At 40.4% G+C, this 23,446-nt stretch overlaps 1 pseudogene; it reads right to left on the bottom strand.

Moving 5' to 3' along the window:
• LOC134486270 (Y-linked testis-specific protein 1-like) overlaps positions 1,040 to 23,446 on the bottom strand; it is a 36,059-nt pseudogene continuing 13,652 nt past the window's right edge.

Below are 23,446 nucleotides of genomic sequence, written 5' to 3'. Positions count from 1 at the left end.
ATGCGTGTGTGTCTATATTATAGATGTCCCATTTTACATTCAAACCAACACATGGTGGGGGGCATCTTTACAATTGACTGCTGATGGTATCTCACCCCAGACAAAATGCTGCAATGCAGACATGGTGTAGCTCAGTCCCTGAAAGAAATGGGGGATGTTGAGAAACCTACCCAGCTGTTTCTAGTGTGCGGTGACGTTTAGACCTCTGACACAACCTTCTGTCCCTACCTTATGGGTTTAAGATACACATTGTCCCAGTGCAATATTCAAAGGTGGGACTATGAAAGGCGATTGGACCCTGTGGGCTGTAATCAATGAGTTCATCTGTTGATGGATGTGTATGAAGGTGGCGGGAAACGAGGAGATAGGAAATTAAGGGAAGTGGTCATTTGGGACATGCCTTGGAGGGTGTTTTTTTGTCCTTAGTCTCTTCCTGTGTTGGTGCTTCTTGGATGACAGTGAGGTTAGCAGTTGAGCTCTATCGTGCCCCTTTCATGGTCATGTGACCATGGACCAAAAACTATGAAATCATGAACGAAAATAAGTTTGTTTACTATGTGAGTTGCTAGGCAACTTGTAAGAGTGATGAATATGATTAACATGAAAGTGGCCAAATGTGGTGCTGACCATATCAAGTCAAGTCCAGATTTGATGTAGGTGGACCCATGACTTAATCCTTTAAACTCTTTGTCTGGAGGCTGCACATTAAGAGAAGACCCAATGTTTCCCAAGTGGTTTTATCCAGAAGATTCTGCCAATGTATCTGTTGTCTTAGCAAATCAAGTACCTTGCTGCTTCCCATTCTGGTCCTTCTCCTGACTTCACTTCTGTGTTTTTAACAGACTTCGATATTGTATGAACTGCTGGGAAATGAGTATTAAAAGGAAGGTATAAATTTTGCTTTAAAATCATTAAATTACACACTTAAATTTAATGGATTTTTAAGTATGTAAATTATACTTCAATAAAGCTGCAGAAAAGGCTTGGCCAACTGTGATGCTTCTCCTGTGATTTGCTAATTGTCATAGTTCCTGTGCCTTTCCATCTTTTTTTTTTTCCGTGCCATCCCTGCTCCTCTAAGCCTCATCTCCAGTTCATTTCTCTCCCTAAAGACCAGACCAGCTCAGTCCTGTTTGTTTTAGCCTATGTGACATTAGATTACTGTTCACAGTCTTGACTTTTCCAGCTTCCTCTCGATGATCCATCCACCAAAGCCCATCTCCTCCACCAAAGTGTTCACACACAACACGTCACATCGCATATTTTGATTTTTGAGCAAAAACAAATTCCACTGGAAAAGATACTGGGGTTGTCAAAGGCCCTTGTGTATCTGAAACACATAAAAACATTTTCCCCACAATCCTATGATTTACCCATCTATGTCCTCCACACTTTCTGAATTTCACCTTAACAGATCTTTTCAACCAGATTATAGACTTAGATGTGGACGTCACCATCAAACTTGATGAAGTACATGGGAGGCTTGGCTGGAACTTGGTAAATGACTTTGCCGATCTTTTTGGACCCGTCGCTTCTGGTGAACTGCACACATTGACCTGTTAAGATGTCGCTGTCAACGTCTGACTTCACCTCTGCTGGAGGAATCTCTGGAATGATACGTAGGTTACCTTCTGGGTAATCATCCAGGAGCTGGTGGATGTAAAGGGCTGGATCTTTCTCGTATGTGATGTAAAACCAGTCTTTCATGATCGGCACCTGGGCTAGGACCACCCCCCTCCAGTTGTCCTTAGAGCCATGTTTGCCCTCAAATTTATGCTCCACAGCTCAGCCAACCATGGCACTTGAGAGATGGGCGTGTTTCACTTGAGGAAACACTACTTCGTGAGGCAAGACCTTAAGCTTTAAAATCTTCTCATCGCTGTGAAGTCCCAGTCCACAGACACAGTCAATTCCATCATACTTGACAAGATAGAGAGAGGGATTTGTTGGCAGTTAATCTAGAATGATGGCCTTCCATTGGGTGACAGGCTCATCTCCTTCCTTCCATCCGTGAGAAATTCTGCAGCCCACAATGTTCCCCAGGGCCTGGGGAGAAGGCCTCCTCTTCCTTTCGTTTCTGGGTGGATGGTGTGCTCATCCTCCTCAGAGACATCCTCTTCTTCATGGCTGTAGACCTAGTGTGGTAGGCCACGGCATCCTGGTCCACTGTCTTGTGGCTATCGTTCTGTGTTCAGGCTTCATACTTGCCCGTGGCCTGGGTTTGAAGAGCTCGCCTGCTTAAACCAGACACAATGCTGTTGCCTCTGTCATGTGAGTGCCTGCAAGAACAATGGGGGTGGGGTGGGGAGGGCGCTGGACCAAGGCTCTTGTCTAAGAGAACTTTGGAGCAGCTGAGGAAGGCGATGGTAGACAGGGTTGAGCATCTGAATCTAATTCTGTCGTAATCAGAAGTTCATAAGATGGCTGGGCAATGGTGGAGCACACCTTTAATTCCAGCATTCAAGAGGCAGAGGGAGGCAGACCTCTGTGACATCAAGGCCAGCCTGGTCTACAGAGTTAGTTCCAGGATAGCCAAAGGTACCGACAGAAAAACCCTGTCTCAAAAATCAAAATCTAAAGTTCAAAGGGAAATGAACAAATGGTCCTCTCAGCTCAGAATAACATATTCAGACACATTTCTTCACCCCGAGGTACTTTGCCTCTGCTGAGGAACCTCTCCTTGACTGGCTAGGTCAGTGTGGGATTAAGTATCCCTGTCCCCACTTTAAGCAAGCAGAACAGAGAAAAGATAGCAAAGGAGCCAGAAGGATGGCCACACCCCTCTTCTACCCTCTAACTATGAACTATGTGGCAACATCCACAGGTGTCTGCCCAGAGACACAGCACACCAGTCCACTGGCTTTCTGTGATGTGCATCCTGACCCAGCCCCAGGTTTATTCCGCGACGCTGTTGCATCTTCCACCGCAACAAGAGTCTTTTGTGTAGCCAACAACAGCCATTTAGAAATAATATCTCCTGGGGTTGGGATTTAGCTCAGTGGTAGAGCAGTTGCCTGGTAAGCACAAGGCACTGGGTTCGGTCCTCAGCTCCGAAAAAAAAAACCAAAAAAAAAAAAAAAAAGAAATATTTTCTCCGAAAATGCACAGGCACAGAGAGGAGCTTTGGCATTTCAGTAGAATTATGAATTTGTTAGCAAATTATAATAAACTCTTAGACTGACTAGCCTAGACCATCCGCCGAGCTCTCAAACGTGGAAGACATTATAACATACGGTTAGTCGCTGTACGAGGGAAAACTTTTAGCTTTCTGGCCTACAAGGGTCCCAGTTATCTTCATAAACGTATTTACCGAAAGAAAATGTACTAGTCGTCCAGATTCTGTCTTCGGAAACCGGTCAGGCACCAAAAGGCTGTTGAACAATTGTGGGGTTCTGGAGCTGAACTGGCTTTCACACCCGGCTGCGAAGATAGTGAACCCACCTTCAGGGGAGTCTAGCGCCCCCAAATGGAAGAGAAGCGCAACCTCCGCCCAGTGCTCTGTGACATCATCCAGGCTCTGCTTACGTCATAGAAGCGCTTTCAGGCCAGTTCCTTCCCTAGTTACACTTAGAAACTTCCAGCATCTAAGTTTTAGCTTCTCATTTGGCCTCCTGGAGACCCAAAGTAAAGTCCCCACCCAAATATTCTGATGACTCGAGTCACAGTCTGCCCAAGTAGCTCTTTTCATGCATTTTTTTTCTGAAAAAGTCTTTGGTTTCTGAGTCACCAACATCCTTGGTGGTTATTTTCCCAGCTCCTATCTTTCCTTTGGTTATCTTTAAGCCATTCTTCGTATCAGAAATATTGCTAGTCTCTCTTTTTGAGGCAGCCCACTGGATAGCACACCAAAATTAGCTTTATCAAAACCCACAATTAGAGGAACGCCATTTTTATTCACACAAAGCTGGAATTTGACAGCATTAAATACCTTGTATTGAAGTCAATGGCAATCATGAATTATGGATTCTATGCAAAGAGCAAGGAAAAATTAGCTCCTGGACCTGCTTCCAAAGTCGGGATAAACTGATGACAAACCCGATATGGACCAGTCATATTTTAAATGTCTTTAAAATTTACCAGCACTTCTGGTTACAAGGAATTTATTAGATCAAATGCAGCAAAACAGGATGAAATAGATGAGGTAATTTTGTTTTTGAAATAGGGCTTGACAGAATACTGGATGCAGGTAAATATGGAATTTACCTATAGATTACAGGGCACTTTAATTGTTTGTGTCACATAGTTCTTCAGATCTTCAAAAGGATTCTTTTCAGAACCCTCCCCTGTCCCCACCACACTCTGACCATCCCTTCTCTCTTCCCAATAATTCCCTTCCACTTTAACAGTATAATTTTTTTTAATTTTATAACTTAGAGCTTTTCAACTATGGCAGCTTTTTAAAATCTGTCCACTTTTCTAAGTGCAACGTCTTCCTTTTCTCCCTTCTATCGTAGTTTTAAGCACATTTTTCTTCACACTTTGAGTTTTCCTCTCTCTCTGCTCTCATGACTCCTCTGCCATTATGTGATTGTTGGTCCACTATGTGGCTGACCTCAATGTGGGGTTAAGTCAAAGGACGTGATTTTTCCCCCTTTTCTCCCTTCATCTTCCTTCTCTAGGCTCCTGCTGAGATTTACAGCCTTGGGGATTTTTTTAAGCCTGGAAAGCACACACACACACACACACACACACGCACACACTCACACATACACACATACACACAGAAACATACATACACAAACACAGAAACACACACATACATACACACACAAACACACACACAAACATACACATATACACACTCAAACACACAAATACAGAGAGAGACAGAGACAGAGAGAGACACGGTGAGAGACAGAGAGCCCATGAGAAAACATGTAATATCATCTTTCTAAGAAAAATAAACAGAGACACCTTTCAAAAAAAGGGAAGAACAAGTAGACAACAAGAAGAACAATCTCATCATAGCCGTCAACTTGAGGAGGAAAGAGTTTGTCTCACTCTATCTTCTAGGTTCCTGTCTGTTACTGAGTGACGTTGGGGCAGGAACTCAGGCAGGACTCTAGAGGCAGGAAAGGAAGCAGAGACAACTTAGAAATGCTGGGTACTGGATTGCTGTCCATGACCTACTCAGCTTTCTCTCCTTCTCATACAACCCAGGGCCACCTTCATAGGGGATGACACTGCCAAAAGTGGGCTAGACCCTTCCACATCAACCATCAAAAAAAAAAAAAGAAAAAGAAAACATTCCGTAGATGTGGCCAAAGCCCAATCTGATGGATGCAATTCTTCAGCTGATTCTCCTTCTTCCAGATTGAGTCAAACTGACAATAAAAACGAACCAGGACCCCTTCACATCCATTCTGATTGCCATACTGTGTGCAATAGACAAGCCATTGGAATAACCTTAGCTGTTGATCACTGGATGAATGGCTTAAAAATGTGATATACATTGATGTGATTTTCTTGTATATGTAAGAGCAAAGGTTTTGTTCTCAGAAAAAAAAGATGGAACTGTACAATACAATATGTTAAGTGAAACAAGCCAGACTCAAACAGACGACTGGGAAATTTAGATTTTAATAAGGGATATAAAGTGAAAGGGGGCATTTAGGAAGAGGAAGGGGAGCAGCAGTGTGTGTGTGTGTGTGTGTGTGTGTGTGTGTGTGTGTGTGTGTGTGTAGGTGGAAATGGAGGGAGTTGTGAGGATGAAGATGGCTAAAGTACAGTATAAACCTGTACAAGGAGTCACAAGCAAGCCCACTGACTTGTACATTTAAAACACCTCAATATAAGAGAACTGAGTTTAAAACAATGTTTTGATTAAATTGGGGGTTTATAGCTTAGAGATACCGTAAAGTTTATTCATATTTTCCTTCCCACAGGTGGCTCTTACTGTTTCGAGCTTGATACTGGTGACAGGATATGGCAATGAGCTTTGGTGTCTGTACCTCATCAATCACCCGGAATTCACGTCATTCAGTGAGGCTACCGTGGGGAAGGAGGTAGTTAGAGATATTAAGGGTACACGACGTGGGAAGAATAATGCACACCCCCACTATAGATATACAAATATTCACCCTCATCTCTTGCTTGAATGTGTTTACCCCAAAGTAATTTTTGAAGATTAATCCCCAGTGGGAATGTAGTTGTGAAGCATTGATTAGGTCAAGAGGGATGCAACCTACAAATAAAGATCAATTAATGATGCTATTGTGGAAAAGGTTAAATTATGAAAGGGATTTTGGCTCCCTCTCTTGTCTTCCAAGCAAATTGGATCACTTCTGTGGTGACCACATCCCACAAGAACTCTTTCCTCTGACGATGGTCTCTTCATCTTGCATTTACAGGTTTCTGAAAAAGAATCATATGGAATCAGCATCATTATAGACTAGCCAATCGGTGCCATTCTGTTTGTCCATACAAGCGAGAACATTCCACAGAATTGTTAGCAGCTGGGTCATATGGGAAAGCGAAGCTGGCAGAGAGGACTAGGTTGTTAGTGCTGACTGAAGACAAGATGGGTTCAGGGTTAGCTTGTGTGCTCTTCATGAAAGAAACAGCACAGAGGAAGAGTGTAGATTGGAAAGGTGCAGCTTGGAAGGGAGTCAGACATCTACTGTTGGTCTTGTGGTTACAAGGAGCCATTAGGTAAGGGAAAGATCGCTAGGGATAGCTTCAGCCACTGCTTTTGGCTAGCAGAACCCTTTTTAGAATCCTCATCTTCGAGGATGTAAAAGAAAACTGCCTGGAGTCACTTGATACATCAGTAACCATCAAGAGTGTGTCCACTATTCCAGAGGGACCCAGGAAAAAGCCTGATCGTGGAAGATCCTTTGCCTTCCAGAGATGGAGACTTGTCCCCGGCAACACTGGGCAACCCATCTACGTCGGTAAGGGCCTCCCACTAAGTCCAGATCAGTGGTTCTTAACCCTTGGATTGAGACCACTTTGGGAGCTCAAATGGCCCTTGCACAGGAGTCACATATCATATATCCTGTATATCAGACATTTACATTAAAATTCATAACTATAGCAAAATTATAGTTATGAAGTAGCAATGACATAATTTTACAGTTGGTGGATCTATATGAAAAGGTTACGTTAGGAAGGTTGAGAACCTCTCTTCCTGATTCCTCTAAGATATGCCTGTAGGTATGGACTGGAGGTATAATCCCTTTAATTCAATCAGGCAAATCCAGAAAAACCAAAACACCACCAAAAGGTTATGAAGGATAGACAGCCACTGCACCCACAGTGTCAGGACTGCTGACATCTTAGACAAATGATGTCAAAATGGAAATCACGTCACACCGTGACCATCCCCCTAAATGAAAAGCACAGGAGAAAAACCAGTTCCCTGATGGTGGCACCAAGAGAAAACCATTGTCAGAATCGTCAGCAAGGATTTTAAACCTGGATTCAAGCGTCGTCAATGAGAAACTTCCAAAACAAATGGATACACATCATCTTGGTGATGTAATCTTATAAACAAGAGAAAATCGAATAGGAACTCACTGAATTAAAACAAACACTAAGAGTAGGAAGTAAAGACAAGTCTGGGTAAGATGAACAATGAAGTGGAGTTTAGAGCAGGCAGAAGGGGCTGGGAGACGGCTCACTGCTTAGGAACACTGGATGCTCTTGCAGAGGATCAGGGTTCAGAGGATTTGATGGACTCTTAGGTCAAAACACACACACACACAAACACAGACACACACACCCACTCACATACATACACACACAAACACACACCCACTCACATAAACACACACACACACACCCTCTCACAAAAACACACACACCTACACACACAAAAACACAGACAAACACACACACACACACACACACACACACACACACACACACACCCAATAGAGATAAATTTTAAAAAAATTTAAAAAAAGAAGGAGCCAGGTATGTCCCTTTAATCCCAGCACTCAGAAGCAAGCTGATCTCTCTGAGTTCAATGCCGACCTGGTTTATACAGTGAGTTTCAGGCCAGCCGTACATACATAATGAAACCCAGTGTCAAAATAAAACATATAAGAGTGTTCTATTTATTATTGATTATGTAGGCAACAGAGAAACTATTTCTACAGAGAAAGAACTTATTGTTGAGAGAACCAGTGGGCTGGAAGGAGACCCCAATTCTTTGTGTAACTAACTCCTTCACGGCCTCAGCAGGAAGCAAGAATGGGTACAGCTAAAAGGAAGCAGGACGATCATGAGTAAAGCTGTGGACACGCATCAGCCCATCAGCAACAGAAGCAGGTGGAAAACCAGCTGGGATGAGATGGCGTCACCAGCCAATGTCTCTGACTGACAGTCCCTAGTAGCACCTGGATGTTCTTTTCCTTCAAGTACCCTGGACTTTTCAGACACTCAGAAACCACAGAACAAAGTGTGGCAAATGCCTAAGAAGGGATGTGCTATGGGACATATTTGTTTATACAGGTTTCATGTAGCCCAGGCTGGCCTCAAACACACTATGCACCCAAGGATGATTTTGAACTCCTGGTTCTCCTCCTGGTAATGGGACTCTGGGCAAGGACCACCACACCTGGCTTATGAGGTACTGTAGGTGGAGACCAGAGCTGTTTGACAGCCAAGTGAGCACTCTGTCCACTGAGCTGCCTCTCCAGCCTCTCGGGATGTGTTCTGCTAATACAACAAAACTAAAATAAACGTCTTCAATGAGAGACAACAGGAGTCTCCCAGTCCAGAAACATTAAATCACACATTCACAAGTAATACATATGTCAAGAAATAATGAAAATATGTAACAGTAAGAAAAAAAGAAGAAGATAGGAAACATACTATCAAAATGTGTGAGACGTAACTATGACGGTGCTAAGAGGAAACTTTATTTACAACACTAATTCTTAGATAAGAAACAAAGACCAGCAACCTAAATTTTTATCTACACTAGAGAATAAGGAAATAATTAATTCAATGAAAAAATAATTGTTAAAATGAACCCCAAAACACAAAACACCAAAAATAAGAAATTAAGAAAAAAAAAGCCAATGAAACACAATTAGTTTTTTTTTTAAAGGAAAGAATTTTATTTTTACGTTTCTATTACACCTAGATGAAAAATATAAGGTCCATTCTGTTGGCGATTAAAAAAAAGAAAAAAGAAAAAGAAATTGTCGTGTTGTAGAGTTTATGCAGAACACTGAAGCTGGTACCACACACAAAAATTTAAAAAAAAATATTCATCGTTTAAACACTTTTTAATGACAGTGTTTATACTCAACTTATCTCTCCTATAATCTGTTTAATATCAGACATGATTTCCAGGGTTGCCATATGGAGATTATGCAGTGTTGAAATGGAAGCACAGCATTGTATTCCCAACACAGACTCTGGTTGAGAACATCATTGTTTTTTATCACGAGGAAACTAGCACAAGATCCAAGCCCAGTCTCCTGAGGCGTTGTCCCATCTTAGAGCCATTTCTTCAGACAGCACTTCCCATGTGTCATATTTTTCTTCAAAAATCGAAACAGACTTGTTTGCTGCACTGTTTGGTATTCCATGCTGCTCTGGAGATCCTGGACCATCACACATGATGAAACTTCTCGCCCACACCCCCAAACTACAGCACTGGTATCACTGTAGAGAAAACAGGAGAGACAGAAACCAAAAAGGAAAAAAAAACCTGTTGTTGTTTGGAGAAGTGTCATGTAAGTAGGCCAAGCTGACCTTGGACTTTCTATGTATCCCAGATTGGCCTTGGACTTACTATGTAGCCCGGGCTGGCCATGGACTTACTCTGTAGCCCAGGCTGGCCTTGATTTACGATGTAGCACAGGCTGTCTTTGGACTTACACTGTAGCCCAGGCTGGATTCGAACTTGTGATCTTCGCGAGTATTGAGAATATAGGTATGCACTACCACACTCAGCTTTCTATCTATTATTATGAGTGACTCAGCTGTGGCCCCTCATTTGCCAGCCTCCTTCAACATCAACAACAGCATCCACAGTCACCCACTAGGATAATCCCATCCTTTAACTCATCTGTTAAGGTCAGACTTTACAGGACAGAGAGTCAGCAGGGTCCTCCTCCTTATTAGAACACATTTGTGTGGAGGGATTTGAGTGATTGTTTGAGTGAGCCAGTCATACCTTAACCTGGTTCTGATATTATGACCAAGACAGAAAAAAAAGAATAAGAAAACAAAAGTAAAGTAGATGGGTCCAACACCGGGACATGAACCTTAGCAGGTGAGGAGATGGCTCACAGGTCTCAGGTAAATGATGGGTAGGCTTTGTGGCCCACATAGAATCCCAGTCCAGGGAGGTAGAGGTAGGGCAGATCCCCAGGGCAAGATAGCTGTCAAGACTAGTCATATTGGTGAACTCTGGGTTTGACTGAGAAATGCTTCTTCAATGAATAAGGTAGAAGAGAAATGGATTAGTCCCTATATTATACACTGCATGTGCATGTATGTACACACACACACACACACACACACACACACATACACAGAAACAAAACAAAAAACCTTGGACTTAAGGCATTGCCTCCACTGTAGTAGCACATAGTAGGAGGTGGGGATCTAAATAAGTGTTCCTTTCCACCCCCACAAAGACCAACATACTTATGAACCCTCAGCCCTGGATCTGTACAATCTGCTGAGGACTCCCAGATGTTTAGTTTAGTCTCCTCGCTCTGTAATATATTCTGGTGTTCTGTTTCAGTAATCCTGAGCCGGGGCTCGGCTGCCTTGAGCATCACTCCCAGTCTTGCATCCAAGACAACATTCAGCTGCCATGTACTGATCCTTGGGATTCCCTTCCAAGGTACCCTGACTTGCATTTCTCACGAGGCAATGCCATGAAGCCAGAGAAAGTGCGGATGTCTTACTCTGCCATTTATTAGCTTAGAGTATTGGGAAATTGGCTGGACGTTTAAACCTCACTTCCCTCACTTATAAATGAGCAGGCGAACAATTCCAGTTCATCAGATCTACACTAGGAGTGAGTTAGAAAAACACATCAAATGATTAGTGTCAATGTGCTTTATGAATGATAAGCAGTATTATTTATATGATTTGTAGTATTGAAAATTAGTGTACCAGGACTGTAACGGTTTTCATTATCTTTGCACAGATGATGCGAGGAAAGCATCTAGGATGCAGAAGTGCTTCCTTTTTTGCTTTATTTCCAAGGAGCATTTCTTTCTGCTCCAATTATTTTTTTAAAACTTACTTTCCACTCCATCTCCCCTTAGGTGATTAGGTTAGAACGGGGTTCGGTGAGAGGGGTTATAAAACATGTTACAGAATATATCTACAAGATCAACTGTTGAGTCCAAATGGAGGCACCCTCCATGGATAAGCCATGCTCCCCCTGAAGCTATTGATTTCTTTTCTTTTTTATTTTCATTGATTTCTTGTGATGGCTAGTCTTGGAGGAAAGAACCTCCCTCGAGGAGCTTCCTCCATCAGATTGGCCTTGACTATGTCCAGGTGGCATTTCCTTGACTGTTAACTGATGTTGGAGAGCCTGGTCTACTGCGGGCAGCACCGCCCTATGCAGGTGGGTCTGGACTCGGTAAAGGTATTTGAATGTGAGCTTAGAAGTAAGGCAGTGTGCAGTCTCTGTACTTTCTGTTTCACAATCCTGTCTTGGTTTTCCTTGATGATGGGTTGGAACAGATAAGATGAAATAAAGTTTTCCATTCAAAAGCTGGCTTTGGTGAGTGTATTTATCAGAGCAACAGAAAACCAAAATTAAGCAAAAATCACAGTGCCAGATGTGGCATGTCTTCCTGAAAGTTGCTGACCAGGGAGATCCCAAAAGCCCTCATAACTTTTCAGGTTATTGCCATTGTTCTTCGTAGCCCTCCAGAACTTGATGGTAAGACCCTATTTCTGAGGATACTGAATCCTTTGCTCACACGTTACAGAAGGGTCAATCTGAAGTTGAGGTGGAAGCATCCTCTATAATGGCTAGCCTTCATCATTTAAGAAAGTGCTATGTAGGCTTCCAGGGGAGAAAATCATCTACAACCTTACTCGGGGGTGAACAATTCAAGCTAAAATGTCAGGTAAGATGTGTCCCTAATGTGTTAGTGGTATCACAGTCATGGGAGTAACCAGTGGCTTTCCAATCACATACAAGGCATATTCCACACAAGGGAATACACACCAGGTTCTGTAACCTGGTCAACAACCTATGGTTAGGGTGATATAGCCCCTTTGAAATAACCTAATGCTAAATACATTGTCAAACTTCCTTCCAAACATCCACATTTGTATCAATAGATCAGGGTTGCACTCAGCTCTCATCAGAGAAAAGCCTCTGAATACCATGAGCAGAGACGTACAGCTGGACAAAGTGCTGGGAATCAGTGGTGTTGGACTGTTCAGGTGGAAATAGGACAGCTACGTCTTCTCCTCCACAGCACAGTGAACATCATGAAAGAGTGGGTAGAAGGAATATAAGAACCAGAAGATGGGGAAGTGGACAGCAAAAGGAAATATTTTAGACTGTACCTAGTAATTGAACTCTTAAACTGATGGCGGCTATGGTCATGGGCACAAGACTGGGCCCCTCAACACTTCATCACAAATGGGAGAGGCCATGAAGACCCTCCCCTCCCTTGGCAATCAACATTTACTGGAGGAGGGGTTCTATCCTGCAGGCTTAGATTTTTCAAGACCTACTTTAGTAAGAGTTTTTAAACCCTTTAACTGTCCTCTAGTCCACCACCCACCAGAGGAGTGGAAAGGAAAGGATAAAAGGGCAAACAAAGGACGACGTGGACATGCTTGGAAATAGTTCTCTGGGGCGATTTAAACCTTCATTATCAGGATATCAGTTCAGTTGACATGAATCAGCAGAGGTAGGTCGATCTACTTGCAAACACCATTCACGAATTGCCAAGGACAGTTCAACCCAGAAGAAATTGCTGAGCTCTTCCAATTGGCCTGGGTTCGAGGAGGCAGCAAGAAGCCACCACAATGTCACCACAAGAACTTCTTTAGTGCTTTTCTCTTTACAAAGTCTTGACAAACAATGGTCAGTGAGGAAGGAAAGGTGAACCAATGCCACAGCATGGTCAATGAAGACCAGTGTCATCAAAGTACATTGAGCATCAGCGAAGAGTGTCAAGGCAAGCCAATGCCGTGGTGTTGCCCACTGTTGTCCAGGGTTATACTCATACCCTTTCTAAACATCACAAGTCCTATTCCCAGGCAGCGACCAGAAACACCATGTGTTAGTCTCATGTGATCAGCTTTACGTGTGACTTAGTCTTTTTCCTTCACACTTTTTGTATTTTTATTTCTCTGTTAAGTTAGGCTTTGATGATGATGATGATTATGATGATGATTACTTCATTTTTATTATTATTTATTATTATAGTTTTTATATTTAGTATATTTATTATTATTTTATTATCACCTTTATTATATTATATTATTTTTAATACTTATTGTTGTTATTATTGTTACTATTACTATCATGTATCTATTTGATATTTTCTATGATACTAGTACTTTAACTGGTATCTCTTTCTGGTTTGGGGAATATTGTCCCCAGAAAATCACATACAAATAGTTATTGTTGCTGATTTTATTCTCATGCTTTTCATAGTGTACTGAAATTATGAATCAGGGACCCTGCCTCAGTTCGTTCTGATTGGTAAATAGAGATAATGATAGTCAGTGTCTAGGCAGGGCAGACAGAGCAGGAGTTTCAGGACGCTTGGACAAATGTCCAGAGTGGAAGAAGACATGGAGATTCTCCAGGACAGACTTTCAGGACAGAGAAGCAGCTGACATAGAGGAGCACGAGAATAAGCAGACCCAGGATAGCTGCCCAATGGAGTCCAGGGCAAGAAAGATGGGATATAGATTTTAGCAAATAATAATGTGGGAATATAAGTGGGGGATAGTTTAAGCACTCGGAGGTTAGGAAGTGGCCTTTCCATTGAGCTGTTAAAGGCATAGAAAAATATAAAAGCTGTATGTGTGTGGCCTCCATCCATAAGCCCCCTCTCCCTATCCACTTCCTCTGCCCTGTTTTGTTCAAATGTGCTTCCCCCTCCGCAAAAACATCCCCTTGCTGCCTCCCCAGCATGACATTCTATTTCTGGAAGGCCCAGCCATGGCACGACCAAGGGCTCCTCCCATTGGTGCAGAGCACGGTCATGCTCTGCTACATATGCAGCTGGAGACGCCAGTCTGTCCATGTGCAGTCTTCAGGAAGTGCTTTAGTCCCACGGAGATCTGGTTTGTGACCACTGTTGTCCTTCCTGGGTTGCAAGGCACTTCTGCTCCTTTAATACTTTCTCTCTCTTCTCCAAAGGGGACCCTGTTCTCAGTGCAATGGTTGGCTGCAAGCATCAGCCTCGGTGTTTGTCATGATCTGGGAGAGCCTCTCAGGGGACAGCTCTAACAGGCTCCTGTGAGCATGCACTTGTTGGCCTCAGCAATGTTGTTTTGGTTTGGGGGCTGCATGCATGTGGGCTGCATCCCCAGGTGGTATAGGCTCAGAATGGCTATTCCTTCAGTCTCTGCTCTAAACTTAATGTCCATATCATGTCCTATGAATATTTTTGTTTCCCCTTTTAATACAGACCATCCTCATTTGGTTCTTCTTTCTTCTTGAACTTAAAGCGGTATGTGAATTGTAAGTTGGGTAATTCAAGTTTGGGGTAGTGTGTGTGTGTGTGCGTGTGTGTGTGTGTGTGTGTGTGTGTATGTTTTATTTTTGTATTTTGTGTGTGTGTTTGTGTGTTTTATTTTTGTTTTTGTGTGTGTGTGTTATTTGGTTGTGGTGTGTGAATTGTATGATGGGTAATTCAAGTTTTTGGGGTATTTAGTGTGTGTGTGTGTTTGTGTGTTTTATTTTTGTATTTTGTGTGTGTGTGTGATTTGGTTGCGGTATGTGAATTGTATGTTGGGTTATTCAAGCTTTTGGGGTAGTGTGTGTGTGTGTTTGTGTGTGTGTGTGTGTGTGTGTGTGTTTTATTTCTGTTTTTTTTTGTGAGTGTGTGTGTGATTTGGTCGCCTCATTCAGGATGGTATTTTATAGTTTCATTCATTTGCTTATACTTTCACGATGTCATTGTATTTGATTACTGAGGGGCTCTCCATTATGTAGATGAATCACATTTTCTGTACCCATTCCTGTGGTCAAATCATATGGGTTCTTCCTAGCTTCTGGCTATCATGACTACAGCTGCTATAAACAGAGTACAACGTGTGTCCTGGTTCTATGTTGGGGCATCATTTGGGAATATGCCCAGGAGTGGGGAAGGTAAATCCTCAGCATATACCATGTCCAATGTTCTGAGGAAAGCCCAGAGTAATTCATGGAATATAGTACCTCATTTCAATTCCACCAATAATGGAGGAGTCTTACCCTTTCTCCACATGGTGACCAGCATCTGTTGTTAACTGAATGGTTGATCTTAGCCATTCTGCCTGCTGTATCTTTTGATTTGCATTACCCTGATGAATAATGACATTGAACATTTCTTTATGTATTTCACAGCCATTCAAAATTCTTCTGCTGAAAATTATTTGTTTAGATCTGTACCCCATTTATAACGGGGTTATTTGACTTTCTGGAGTATAACTTCTTGAGTTCTTTGTACATATTGAATATTAGTTCTCTTTCAGATATAGGAGGGCAAAGATCTTTTTTCAAGATATTAGTTGCCATTTCGTCATAATGACAGTGTTCCTTGCCTTACAGACACTTTGCATTTTTACAAGGTCCAATCTATCAACTCTTTGTAGTAAAGCATAAGCCACTGGTTTGATGTTCTGTTCAAGAAATTTTCCATTTTTATCATGTGTTCAAGCTTTTCCCCACTTTTTCTTCTATTGGTTTGTGTTTATCTCTTTTTTCTGGATGCCCTTAATCCACTTGCCCTTCAGCTTTGTACAGCGTGATATGAATGGATGGATTTACATTAATTTACACGCTGACATCTAGATGATCCAACACAGGTGTTCTACTTGCCTGTCTCTGTACAAATACCATATAATTTTTATCACTATTGGTGGGTATTCAACTTGAGGTTAGGGATGTTGATTTCCACAGAATTTGTTTTATTTTGAGAATAGTTTCAACTTCCTTTTTTTTTATTCTAAATGAACTTGCATATTACTCTTTCTAACTTTATGTAGAATTTTGTTGAAAATTTCTTGGGGATTGCATTGAAACTGTAGATTGCTTTTGGCTAAGGGCCATTTTTGCTATATCAATACTGCCAATCCATGAACATGAAAAGACTTTCTATCTTCTGAGATTTTCTTCTTTAAGAAATTAAGTTCTTTTCATACGGCATATTCCGTTGCCTGATTTGAGTTAACCAGAGATATTTTTTTTTTCTTATTTGTGATTAGTGTGAAGAGTGCCATTTCCCTAATTTCTTTCTTGGTCTGTTTATTCATGGAATGGTACTGATATGTTTGAGTTAATTCTATACCCAGGACTTTGCTCAAGTTGTTTATCACGTGCAGTATTTCTCTGGTGGAAATTATGGAGTCACTTAAGTATACTATCATATCACCTGAAAATAGTGATATTGACCTCTTCCTTTAATATTTGTATCCCTTTTTCCTCCTTCTGTTGTCTAATTGGTCAGGCTAGCACATTGAGTACTATATTGTATAAGTAGGGAGAGAATGAAGAGCCTTGTCTAGTCCCTGATTTTAGAGGGAGATCTTCAAGATTCTCTTCATTTATTTTGATTTTTGGCTAATGGTTTGCTGTACATTATCTTACTGTTGTTGAGTATGGTCCTTGAATTCCTATCATTGTAAGACTTTGGCTATGAAAGGGTGTTTTATTTTGTCAAATGCTTTTGCAGCATCTAATGAGATGAAAATGTAATTTTTTTCTTTCAGTTTGATTATCTAGTGGATTATGTTGTTGGAATTACATATTGAACTATCCTTGCATTTCTGTTATGAAGTCTCCTTGGTATTGATGGGTGATCATTTTTATGTGTTCATGGATTTGGTTTTCAATGATTGGATTGACTATTTTTTGTCAATATTCATAAGGGAAATTGGTCTGAAGTTCACTTTCTTCATTGGGTCTTTGTGTGCTATACGTATTAACATAAATGTGGCTTCATCGATGGAATTGGGTAATGTTCCTCTGTATTTTGTGGAATATTTTGGACAATAGTGGTACTTGGTATTAGGAAGTGCTGATAGAATTTTCCACTAAAATCATTTGGTTCTGGGATCTTTTCCCAATTGGGAGCATTTTAATAAATGTATCTATTTTTTTTAGTATTCATGGTACATTTTAGATATTTTATCTGACCCTGACTTAAATTTGGTAACTGTTCCCTGTATAAAAAATTCATCATTTGATCCAGATTTTCTACTTTTCTTGAATATAAATTTCAGTAATACGGTATGATGATGTTTTGAATTTATGCAGATTCTGTTGTTTTGTTTCCTTCTCATTACGGATTTTGTTATTTGTATACATTCTCTGTGTCCTTTTGTTATTCTATCTCAGATTTGTATATCATGTTGATTTACCCTTGGATCCAGCTCCTGGTTTTATTAATTTTTTTTTGTAGAGTTCGTTTTGTTTCTCCTTAGTTTATTTCAGAGCTGAGTTTGATTATTTCCTGCCTTCTGCTCCTCTTTGGTGTATCTGGTTCTTTTTGTTTTAGACATTTATATTTGTTGTCAAGCTGCTAATGTATCCTTTCTCCAATTTCAATATTGATATTCTCAGAACTTTAAGTTTTCCTCTTAACATTACTATCATTGTGTCCCATAAGTTTGAGTTTGTTGTGCCTTACTTTCCCTTAAACTCTAAAACATTCCTTTTCTTTTTCTTTAGTTCTTCCTCTACCAAGTTATCACTAGTAAAATAGTGTTCGACATCCATGTGTATTTGGGCTTTCTGACATTTTTGTTGTTATTGAAGTCCAGCCTTAGGTCATGGTAGTGTGAGAAAATGCATGGGATTATTTCACTCTTTTATATCTGATGATGCCTCTTTTATGACCAACTGTATGACCAGTTTTGGAGAATGTGCCATGAGTTCCTCAGAATAAGGTATGTTCTTTCGTTCAAGGATGAAATATTCTATAGATATTTCTTAAATCCATTTCCATCAAAATCCGTTAATTTCTCTGTGTTTCGTGTTTCCCATTCCATGATCTGGCCATTGCAGTGTGTGGGTTGTTGAAGTCTCCCACGACTATTTCGTTAGCCTGAGCTTTAGTATGGTTTCATTTATAAATTTAGGTGCCCTTGGATGTAGCGTATATATATTAAGGATAGAGAATTGACCCTGGTGGAAATTTTTCCTTTGATGAAAATGAATTGTCCTTCCTTATCTTTTTTTTTTGACAACTTTGGGTTGAATTAGATACTGGAATGTGTGCTCCTGGATGTTTCTTCAGAACATCTTCGTGGAAAATTGTTTTCCAGACATTTATTCTGAGATACTATTTGCCTTTGTCACTCAGCTGTGTTTCCTTTATTCAACAAAATTCTACTTCTTCTTTATGTATGCAGTCTGTTAGTCTATGTCTTTTTTATTGGAGAAATTTGCATTGATGCTAAGAGATATTAAGGAATAATTATTGTGGTTTTCTTTTATTATTTTTTGGTAGAGGTGGAATTATGTTTGTGTGACTCTCTTGTTTAGGGTTTGTTGAAAGAGGATTACTTTCTTGCTTTTTATAGTGTGTAATTGCCCTCCTTGTGTTGGAGTTTCCCATCTATTATCTTTTGTACGGCAGGATTTGTGAAAATATAGTGTGTAAATGTAGTTTATCATAAAATATTTTGGTATCTCCAGCTGCGTTGATTGAAAGTTTTCAGGGGATAGTAGCCTGGGCTGGCATTTATTTTCTCTTAGTGCTTTAAATATCCAATCTGGATCTGAGTTTCATAGTCTGGTGAGAAGTCTGGTGTAATACTTATAGTTATGCCTATATATGTTACCTGACTTTTTTACTGCTACCTTTAATATTCTTTCTCTGTGTTGTGCATTTGGTGTTTTGACTATTATGTGAAGGGAGAAATTTCTTTTTGGTCCAATCCATTAGGAGAAATGTATGATACTTTTATTATTATGGGCATTTCTCCCTTTAGGTTAGGGAAGTTTTCTCCTATAATTTTTGATGATATTTACTGGCCCTTCTTTATGGCAATCTTCGCTCTCTTTTATACCCATTATCATTCGGTTTGATATTCTCATTGTGTCCTGGATTTCTTGGTTGTTTTCCATTAGGAGCTTTTTGAGCTTTACATATTCGTTGATGGTTGTGTAAATGTAAACTACATTATCTTCTGCCCCTGAGATTTTTCTTTGATCTCTTGTATTCTCTTTCTGATTATTCTGTCTATGACTTCTGCTTTATTTATTGCTTTTATTTCCAGTTATTGATCCTAGATTTTTTAAAATTCCTTCATCTGTTTGACTGTATTTTCCGGAAATTCATGGAGGAATTTTGTTTTTCCCCTTAAGGTCTTCTACTTTTTTACCCGTGTTGCCCTCTGTTGCTTGAAGAGTATTATTTGCTTCCTACTCAATATCCTCTATCATCATCATGAAAAATGATTTTGTATCTACATCTTGCTTTTTCAGTTTGTTTGGATATCCAATATTTGCTTTCTTGGGATAAGGAAGCTCTGATGATGCCAAGTAATTTTGGTTTCTGTTGCTTAAGATCCTGTGCTTGACACTTGTTATCAGGTTTCCTCTGGTGTTTCGTGGTCTTGCTCTTTTTGACAGTGCCTTGACCATCTTGTAAAGCTCTTTGTCACTGTTCCTATAGACTTCTTTTCTCCCACCAAGATGTGGGTACAGAGATATGTAGGACCAGATCAGCAATGGGTGCAGGCAGAAACAGGAAGTATCCTGTCCCAGAATGCTCTTGTTTTCTTTGTCCTGAGGCCTCCAGCCTGGTTGCTTGGAGCACAAGGGTTGGTCTCGACTGTTTTCTCAGTTGTGTTACTTTTCCTGGCCCCTGGCTTTCATCTCTGGACACAGGTAGATACTGGAAGGATCCCCTCCCTTACTCTCCCAAGGTTCCTGTATCCATAGGGCTCTAGGCAGCTCCCTCTCAGCAAAGGAATGTGAGCAGAGGTAATGGTTTCCCCTAAGTTCTCAGAATTGTCCATGATTTTGGGGGTCCAGGTTTCTCCCCCACCGAATTTGGGTACAGTGTGCTATTGTACTATGACATCTCTGGGCGCAACCAGAAACAGGAAGCTTTTATCTTCTTGATAGTATCATCCTAATAAATGGAAATATCAGGATAGGTATTTCCTGTATATGAAAGATATATTGAGGGGGTTGTCATGGGGAGGTGGATACAAATAGATACAAAATACACTTGAATAAGCGTGGTGTACTAAGATACATCCTGACTGGAATCTATGGAGAAGAATGACAGAGTCTGTATTATGTAAAATGGATTATGATATTGAGTGGAAAATCCTTCTAATAAACATAATATAATTTTAGATTGAATCTTTTCATCACTTATTTATATAACACATCTTCACTAGGCATCTAGAATTTCATTGACTATGATACATTAAGGATGCTAATAAGAAAAAAAAAGACTCATCTTCCATAAACAGGCATTCTAGATTTTTCGTTGCATCTTAAACAGAACCATGGATAATTCTCAAACTTAGGGAAAACCATTGCCTCTACTCCCTTAATGTAAAGAGAGAGAAAGAACTAAGAGTGCTGTCAAGCATGTTCTTACAGGTACTTACTTACATAATGGGTCCATGGTCTTTATTTTCAGTGAGCTGTGTGTTTGGTGGGGGCAATCTAAGTTTGAATTATAGGACTTATTTCTGTGTTTTATAACTTATCTTAATATATCATTTATCTTTTATAAAGATTTATATTTTATTCAGTGAGTTTATTTAATTTATATTGCATTTCAACATTTCTGCTGAGATTAGATCTCTCCAAAGTAAGTGAACTAAAGAAACCCATTTTGATATTTTACTAATATACCAGATTACCGCAGACGATGTGGCTATATGATTATAGGAGTGCACTAACTATGCTTCCTTTGGTATAGAATATGAAGATGAAACCAAAACACATGTTAAATAATTCAAATATGGTATTAGATATAATGGTTAATTTTGTAATTGGATGGATTCACTATCATTATAATTAGACCTGATATGATGTAGAGAATTACAAAGAGCTAATGTGTGACTATTTCAATACAAATACCTAATATACAGTGACTAATTTCAGTTTCATTGACATTTTTGTTGGGTCACAAGCCTTTAAGAGCTGAGGTATTTTTGTAGCCACTAATGTGGAGATCTCATGCAAACTAAACATATTTACTCTATAGTATGCATGAGAGTTCAGAAAGCACATGGCTAAAGTATTACATCTAGGTATTATAAGCATAGAAAAACTAGTGTACTAAAATAATTTTAATTAATTTGCTAATTAATTTTTTAGGTAAGTAAGAGTAAATACTAGGATGAGAGAGGCTTCTTTGTATCTTACTATGAAATTAAGTGATAGATAAAAAGAATACAGGTAATCAATAGTTTAAACACTGTTTGACTTTTGCTTCACTAGAGATTACTTTCTGCCTCACCATAAATAGTATAGTCAAATCACCAGACAAAAGTATTCAGTATAAATGTAAATATATGAATGTTTGGTGTTTGTGTCCTCAATGAAATAATAGCAGGGAAATAACTATCATCCAAAGCCAAAACAAAAGGGTCTCCATGATGTACCTCATAAATATAAATTAAAGAGAAATCAGTATGCCAAAACATTGAGCATAATATGATGTAGAGACATAGCCATCAACATAAGGGAGCTTTATATTATTATCAGCAGAGGTTGTGGTTGTTGGCTTAAGCAGGGTTTTTTTTTTTAAAACACATATACAAATGTAATGAGTAGTGCATAAAATAGAAGAATGGGTAGCATTATAGCACGGTGGCTATAATGTACAAAATTAATTCCTCATAATCACTTTCCACTAAAATAATCCAGTTACTAATTCTAAAGTCATAGAAATGCTCAACCCTGACAAATTACTCTTAAGAAAGAACTTTATGAGGAAAAGGTCAGCACCACAGACTACCATTACAGCCATGATCAGGCCCTGAAGCAGCAGTGAAAAACCTCTGGCCCTGATGGTGAACATCCTTAGGAGAGATGGTCACCAAAGGAGCTGTTTTGTCCTCACTCTTTCGCTTCAGTGTCTCAGCATGGGCAGCAACAGCATTTGTTCTGGGAAAAGCGAGGTCTGACAGAGGCCCCGACGTGGCCGTACTGGATCTTACACCCTCTGGAAGACCAGTTTTGCAGCTGGTCCTAGTTGGCCTCTGCTCCCTGCTGGGAACAGTCTACTGAGTGAGGCCCAAGATGTGGAGTCTAATCCCCTATCAATTATTTTAGACGTGTTTTCTTTTTCTCATGCATCGCTTTAGAACAGGCCTGTTTATCAAGTACCACTGGTCGGTGTAATTCATCAGCTAAGGAAAATGCTCAAATGGCTTTCTTTCAGACTAGCAGAATTTTAAAAGGCGGTTTTTTAATTACAGGCTACCCATAAGAGGAACAGATAAGCCCAATAAAGCATTTTATTTAGTGGGGGAATGACACCTGAGGCACAGCAGACACGTCTGAGTGTGTGTGTGTGTGTGTGTGTGTGTGTTTGTCTGTGTGTGTGTATTTGTGTGTGTGTGTGTATTTGTGTGTGTGTGTTTGTGTGTGTGTGTGTGTGTGTGTGTGTGTGTGTGTGTGTGGTGACAGCAGTAACACTGTCAATTTCTCCCTGTCTACTCTTCAGGTTTGATGCTAACTTGGAACTTTTAATGTGACTTCAACCTCAACCCTACACTTTTGCCTCCTTCTCTTTCCTGCATCCTTCTGTCCTTTTCTCCATCCTCCAGGGAGGGACACCAGAGTTCAGTTCACAGGGTAAGAAAGCCCAAGTCTTGAAGATGCAGGCAGTCTTCTCTGTACCTCACGGGCTACAATGAGAACATGTCCACCTCTGAATTAGTTCTCCTGATAAAAGAGACACTCTGTTCTGGGTTTAAGCACAGAGGCATGTGGGGGTGGAACCGTTTCTGTGAGAGAATATCCTTCGGACACTGAGAAACACACACAGCAGAAGGCAGGGCATGAAGGTTGTGATAGACCATATCCTGATGGGGACTGGGAAGATTGCTCAGTGGGCAACAGCCTTTGCTCTGCAAGCCCGAAAAGTTCAAATTCTCTCTACACTTTGTAAAACTTCAAGCATGGCTACTCATGTCTGCAACATGGTAGGGTGGAGGCAGGTGGATTGCAAAGAGCATCCTGGCCAGCCACACTAGTCAAAATGGTGGGCTGTGGTTCACTGAGAGACGGAGAGTAGTGAGGAAGAAAATGCACATTCTACTCATCTCTGCACGTATGTACACACGTATGTGC

This window comes from Rattus norvegicus, chromosome 3, assembly GCF_036323735.1.
Source record: "Rattus norvegicus strain BN/NHsdMcwi chromosome 3, GRCr8, whole genome shotgun sequence".
NCBI classification, from domain to species: Eukaryota; Metazoa; Chordata; class Mammalia; order Rodentia; family Muridae; genus Rattus; species Rattus norvegicus.
The sequence above is the reverse complement of the archived record's forward strand: the minus strand, read 5'-3'. Positions and strand labels throughout refer to the sequence as shown.